Raw genomic sequence first — 7,584 nt, forward strand, 5'->3', positions numbered from 1 at the left:
CAGCTCCCCCCCTGAGGTGCAGGTCCCGTCCCTATTCTTTTGTCTCTGTTTTTCCTTTTTCCTTTTGCCCTACCCAGGTACGTGGGAAGTTTCTTGCCTTTTGGGAAGTGTGAGGTCTTCTGCCAGTGTTCAGTAAGTGTTCTGTAGAAGTTGTTCCACATGTAGATGTATTTTTTTTTTTTTTGCGGTACGCGGGCCTCTCACTGCTGTGGCCTCTCCCGTTGCAGAGCACAGGCTCCGGACGCGCAGGCTCAGCGGCCATGGCTCACGGGCCCAGCCGCTCCGCGGCATGTGGGATCCTCCCGGACCGGGGCGCGAACCCGGTTCCCCTGCATCGGCAGGCAGACGCGCAACCACTGCGCCACCAGGGAAGCCCCTGTAGATGTATTTTTGATGTATTTGTGGGGAGGAAGGTGATCTCCATGTCTTACTCCTCCACCATCTTGAAGGCCCTCCCCCTGTAATTGATTTCTAATCTCATAGCATTGTGGTTGGAAAAGATGATTGAAGTTATTTGAATTTTCTTAAATTTACTGAGGCTTGATTTGTGACCCAAGATGTGATCTATCCTGGAGAATGTTCTGTGTGCCCTTGAGAAAAAGGGTATTCTGTTGTTTTTGGATGGAATGCCCTATAATATCAATTAAATCTGTCAGGTCTATTTTGTCATTTAAAGCTTGTGTTTCCTTATTGATTTTCTGTCTGGATGATCTGTCCATTGGTGTAAGTGAGTTGTTAAAGTCTGCCACTATTATTGTGTTACTGTCGATTTCCTCTTTTATAGCTGTTAGCATTTGCCTTATGTATTGAGGTGCTCCTATGTTTGGTGCATATATATTTAGAATTGTTATATCTTCTTCTTGGATTGATCCCTTGATCATTATGTAATGTCCTTCCTTCTCTCTTGCAATAGTCTTTGTTTTAAAGTCTATTTTATCTGATATGAGTACTGCTACTCCAGCTTTCTTTTGACTTCCATTTACATGGAATATCTTTTCCCATCCCCTAATTTTCAGTCTGTACATGTCCCTAGGTCTGAAGTTGGTCTCTTGTAGACAGCATACATACGGGTCTTGTTTTTGTATCCATTCAGTGAGCCTGTGTCTTTTGGTTGGAGCATTTAATCCATTCACATTTAAGGTAATTATTGATATGTATGTTCCTATTACCATTTTCTTAATTGTTTTGGGTTTGTTTTTGTAGTTCCTTTTCTTCTCTTGTGTTTCCCACTTAGAAAAGTTCCTTTAGCATTTGTTGTAGAGCTGGTTTGGTAGTGCTGAGTTCTCTTAGCTTTTGTTTGTCTGTAAAGCTTTGATTTCTCCATCGAATCTGAATTAGTTCTTTGCTGGGTAGAGTAATCTTGGTTTTAGGTTCTTCCCTTTCATCACTTTAAATATATCATTGCCACTCCCTTCTTGCTTGTAGATTTTCTGCTGAGAAATCAGCTGTTAACCTTATGGGATTTCCCTTGTACATTATTTGTCTTTTTTCCCTTGTTGCTTTTAATAATTTTTCTTTGTTTTTAATTATTGTCAATTTGATTATTATGTGTCTTGGCATGTTTTTCCTTGAATTTATCCTGCTTGGTACTCTCTGCACTTCCTGGACTTGGTTGGCTATTTCCTTTCCCATGTTAGGTAAGTTTTCAACTATAATCTCTTCAAATATTTTCTCGAGTCCTTTTTCTCTCTTTTCTGCTTCTGGGACCTCTATAATGTGAATGTTGGTTCATTTAATGTTGTCCCAGAGGTCTCTTAGGCTGTCTTCATTTCTTTTCATTCTTTTTTCTTTATTCTATTCTGTGGCAGTGAGTTCCACCATTCTGTCTTCCAGGTCACTTACCCGTTCTTCTGCCTCAGTTATTCTGCTATTGATTTCTTCTAGTGTATTTTTCATTTCAGTTATTTTATTGTTCATCTCTGTTTGTTCTTTAATTCTTCTAGGTGTTTGTTAAACATTTTTTACATCTTCTCTATCTTTGCTCCCATTCTTTTTCCTAGATCATCTTCACTATCATTATTCTGAATTCTTTTTCTGGAAGGTTGCCTATCTCCACTTCATTTAGTTGTTTTTCTGGGGTTTTATCTTGTTACTTCATCTGGTACATAGCCCTCTGCCTTTTCATCTTGTCTATCTTTCTGTGAATGTGGTTTTCATTTCACAGGCTGCAGGATTGTTGTCCTTTTTGCTTCTACTCGCTGCCCTCTGGTGGATGAGGCTATCTAATAGGCTTCTGCAAGCTTCATGATGGAAGGGACTGGTGGTGGGTACAGCTGGGTGTTGCTCTGGTGGGCAGGGCTCAGTAAAACTTTAATCCACTTGTCTTGTGATAGGTGGGTCTGAGTTCCCTTCCTGTTGGTTGTTTGGCCTGAGGTGACCCAGCACTGTAGGCTACAAGCTCTTTGGTGGCGCTAATGGTGGATCTGGGAAGGCTCATGCCAAGGAGTACTTCCCAGAACTTCTGCTGCCAGTGTCCTTGTCCCCATGGTGAGCCACAGCCACCCCCCGCCTCTTCAGGAGACCCTCCAACAGTAGCAGGTAGGTCTGGTTCAGTCTCCTATGGGGTCACTGTTCCTTACCCCTGGGCCCTGGTGCATACACTACTTTGTGTGTACCCTCCAAGAGTGGAGTCTCTGTTTTCCCCAGTGCTGTCAAAGTCCTGCAGTCAAGTCTCACTAGCCTTCAAAATCTGATTCTCTGGGAATTCCTCCTCCTGTTGCTGGACCCCCAGGTTGGGAACCCTGATGTGGGGCTCAGAACCTTCACTGCAGTTGGTGGACTTCAGTGGTATAATTGTTCTCCAGTTTGTGCGTCGCCCACCCAGTGGTTATGGGATTTGATTTTATTGTGATTGCACCCCTCCTACCATCTCACTGCTGCTTCTCATTTGTCTTTAAGTGTGGGTATCTTTTTTGGTGAGTTCCAGTGTCTTCCTGTTGATGATTGTTCAGCAGTTAGAGGTGATTCTGGTGTTCTTGCAAGAGGGAGTGAGCACACGTCCTTCTATTCTGCCATGTTAAACCAGTCTCCGCCTCCCTTGGATTTTATCAATATGTTACAGTGAACATTGGCATTCAAGTATCTGAGTCCTTGTTTTCAATTCTTTTGGATATACCCAGAGGTAGAATTACTGGGTCATCTGGTAATTCTATGTTTAATTTATTGAGGAGCCACCAAACTTTTCTACTGCAGCTTAACAATTTTACATTCCCGCTAGCAATGTATGAGGGTTCTAATTTCTCTACATCTTTACCAACAGTTTTATTTATTTTGTTATTATTGTTATAGTCATTCTATTGATTGTGAAGTGGTATCTTATTGTGGGTTTTGACTTGTATATTCCTGAATAACAATGTTGGGTATCTTTTCATGTGCTACTTTCTGATGAACTGAGTATTTTTTCATTGTGGAGTGGTCATCTTCATCTCTGATAAGGTTTTCTGCTATTTGGTCTATAGCTAAATATTTGTTTTGGTTCATATTTGCATGCTATATCTTCCTTGATGCTTTAATTTTCAATCTTTTTCTATTCTTGTATTTCGTTGTGGATACTTTTTAAAATTATCTGACATTCTTTGTCTTTTATCTATAGGAGCATAGATCATTAATATTTAATATAATAACAGGTATCTGTGGGATTATATCTACATTTTTTTGTTCTTTCTCTTTGTTCCACCATTTGTATGATTCTCTTTTTCCTGTTATTTTGCTTCTTTTTTGGATGAATAACTTGTATCATTTCATGTTTTGTATATGTATTATTTCCCTTTGCTGCTGAAAGAAATTACCACAAATTTAGTAACTTAAGTAAAGAATAAATTTATTCTCTCACATTTCTGGAAGCCAGATATATGAAATCACTTTCATTGGGCTAAATTAAAGATGTCAGTAGGACTCATTACTTTTGGAGGTAATGAGGGGATAATCTGTTTTCTTGCCTTTTTTCACTTTTTAGTGTTCACCTGTATTCCTTGCATTTGGCCCCTACTCCATCTTCAAAGCACATCATTCCAATTTCTTCTTGTGTTATCACATAATATTCTCCTTTTCTGTAGTCAAATCTCTGAATCCTACCTTTTATAAAGACATTATATTTAGAGCCCAGCTGCATAATCCAGAATAATCTCCCCACCTCATGATCCTAAATTTAACCATATCTGCAAAATCCCTTTTGCCAAATGGGGTAACATTCACATATTCCAGGGATTAAGATTTATCTTTGGGGGTCATTTATTTAGAACTGTACTAGTACACAATTTATACAATCTGTTCCTATTTTCCACTGGTTCCCATGAAAGTTACAACATGTGTCCTTCACATAAAAAATCTAAAGTTAATCAAAAACCCTACTGTCCTTTTGTACAACATAGGGCCTTAGAACACTTTAGCTTCATTTCTCTTCTTCCAGCTTGTATATCTGTGTATTTAATTCAATTATTTTATTCTATAAAACATTAAAAAAATATTTTATATAGTCAATCTTCTTTTAGATTTATCTATATATATTTACGATTTATTTTGCTTTTCATTATTTCTTGTAACTCAGACCTTTCATCTGGATCACATGCCAAAGAACTTCCTTTTTGAGGATCATATAGTGGCAAACTTTAAAAATATACTTGTTTGTTTGAAATATCTTTAATTCTTCTAACCTTTTGGTAGATATTTTTGTTGAGAATAGAATTCTAGGTTGCAAATGTAGCCTTCCAGCATGTTGAAGATATAAGCAGTCTGTCTTCTGGCTTCTGAAGTGGCTCTTGATAAGTCAGCTATCAGACTAATAGATGCTTCTTTGAAGGCAGTCTATTTCCCCCCTTCCCCAAGACGCTGTCAATATCTTTTCTTCATCTTTAGTGTTTCAATGTCATTATGTCATATAAGAATGGATTTGTGTAATTCTTCTTTCATACTCCATGGGCTTCTTGAATCTGAGAAATTGCATTTTTATCTGTTTTGGAAAATTCTCAGAAACTATCTCTTCATATATTTCTTGTGTTCCATTCTGTGTTTTCATTATGTAACTTGGAATAGATACCCATTAGACTTTCCTTTCCTCTCCTCCATGTCTCTTTTTCACTCTCTTGTATTTTCCATCACTTCTTTAATCTTTGTGGTGCATTCTGAATAATTTCTTTTGAACTATTTCTGTTTTCAATTGTGACTAATATGTTATAAACCCTGTACATTGAATTTTTTCTTTGAGATAGGTAAATTTCATTTTTTGGAATTTCTAGTCTGTTTATTTTTTCCCCTATTAGTTATTACAAAGGTTTCCTTTTATTTTCTTAAACATTATAAAACATGTTTAAAATAATTTGCCTTTGATAATTGTGAAAGTATCAAAAATTTTTGAAGTTTGTGTGAATTTGTTTCTGCTGGTTTATTTTTATCTGTTTTTTTGGATGATTTTCCTCATAGTGCCTTGTTTCCTCCTGGGCTCATTTATGGCTATGAAATGCTTAGTATTCATAGAAAAGTATTTGTGAGCATTCTTTGAGGCTTAGGATGAGTTGCTTTTATTTCCAGAGCCTTTGAATTTGCTAATTCCAGGCACCAAGGGGCCCTTCTTATCAAGGACCACTTTTACCTTGACTGTACTTGAGATTTCGAACTGCAAAGATGAGATGAATTTTAGCCATAAATAAGCTTGATGTTTACCCATAGGCCTAAAGTTCTTGTGGAATCATTTCCACACAACATCCACCTTCCTCAACATCAGAGTCAAGGCAAGTTTCCTTGCATTTGCCTGGGGTTGGGACAGGATTTATGGGTTTATTTAGGTTATTCCTGCCTGAATGAATTGCCCTTTGAGGCACAGATTTTATTGCTCCTGAGCTTTTATCACTCTATTCTAACCTCTGGGAGACTCTCAAAATCTAAGTGTTTCACAGGTTTGGCAAAAGCTCTTAGAACTAAAGTGGTTGGAGTCCTGTCTTTGCTTAGATTTTAGCACAGTGATTCCTAAGTCTCTTGTCAGCTCTATATTATTTTAGGAAGATTCATAGAATATTTTAACCTGAATCTTTAATTATTTGTTAGCAGAATGTTGATACAAATATGTGACATATCAAATTCACAGAAAGAGAAAATGTTTTCTATGTCTCTTAACTTTCTTTTATAGTTTCCTTCTCTTGCTCTGTGTTTCACTTAGTGTAATTTCTGATCTAGTTTCCATTTCTCAACGTCTGTCTTTAGGTATGTTTAAATAGTTGTTCAACTTTCCCATTGATTTTGGGGGGGGATGTATATAAGTACCTTAGAGTATAAACCAAAGATGTTAAGTATGGTTGGATGAGTTTTGACAGATGTACACTCTTGTGTAATCACCACTGCAATTAGGATCCAAAACGTTTTCCATACCCCCAGTAAATCCTAAATTCTGTTGTGCCTCTTTCCATTCAGTGATCCTGTTCCATTCAGTGATCCCATTCAGGCCACACTGTTCTAATATTGACAACCAAAGTTTAGTTTTGTCTCTTCTGCTCTCAAATTTTATATAAATGGTATTGTAATGTATTTTATATAAATGGTATTATAAAGTTTATATGTTTTATATAAATGGTATATATTATTTTATATCTGGCTACTTACACTAAGATTCATACATATTATTGTGTTTGTTGGTACTTCATTCCCTTTTGTTTTGAGTAGCATTTCATTGCTTGAATGTGCAACAACAATATCTTTATCCCTTTACCTGGTAATGGACATCTGGGTTATTTCCACATCTTTGCTATTATAATGCTTCTTGTTTAATTTCTTTTGGTGGAACTATGTTATTATTTCACTTGTATTATTACCTAAAAGCAGAGTTACTAGGGCAATTTACTTGAAAAATCATTCACCAAACGTTTTCCAAATTTGATCAAAAACAAAAGCAAACAGAGCTCTAACAAAATCAGTGAAAAATACACAGGGTAAGTACAAATAAAACCATATAATAACTAACTAGTTTAAAATAAAAGATAAAGAACATATCTCAAAGGTAGCCAGAGGGGGAAAAAAACTTTACCCGCAAGGAAAAGCAAAATTGAATTGTCATAAGAAAAACTGAATGAAAAAAGACAGAGGAATGACATCATTACAATGCTGAAAAAACTGGTCACATAAATTCTATATCTAAGAAAAAACTGTTTTGTAAAATTAAAGTGAGTTATAGATTTTTCAAATATACAAAAGTTGGAAGAATTTGTCAGTGGGATATCTGTACTACAATACATGCTAAAGGCTAATGCGCTTGCTGAGGCAACTGTGGTAACCACTGCCTGGCCACCTCACTGCCACCTGCTCAGCTGCCTAAACCATGGACATGCCACTGCCTCTGTGTGTATGTCCTAACCCATCACCTTCATAACCTTCCAGTACCAGCTGTTCTGCTACTTCTTTCTTTGGAATAGCTTAGTTTTACTTCCTATGTTCTTAATTCCACCTTAACTTTTTTTCTTTAAACATTGAATACTGTTAAATATCGTAACTGAGATCTTGGGTCATTTAAAGAAATTTATTCTTTGTCGTTTGTGCCGAATCGTGTGGTGGTTTGTTTCCTTTTGTGTTTCTTTTTTTTTTTTTTTTTTTTTTTGCTGT

Source organism: Physeter macrocephalus, chromosome 16 (assembly GCF_002837175.3).
Source record: "Physeter macrocephalus isolate SW-GA chromosome 16, ASM283717v5, whole genome shotgun sequence".
Classification (NCBI taxonomy): Eukaryota; Metazoa; Chordata; class Mammalia; order Artiodactyla; family Physeteridae; genus Physeter; species Physeter macrocephalus.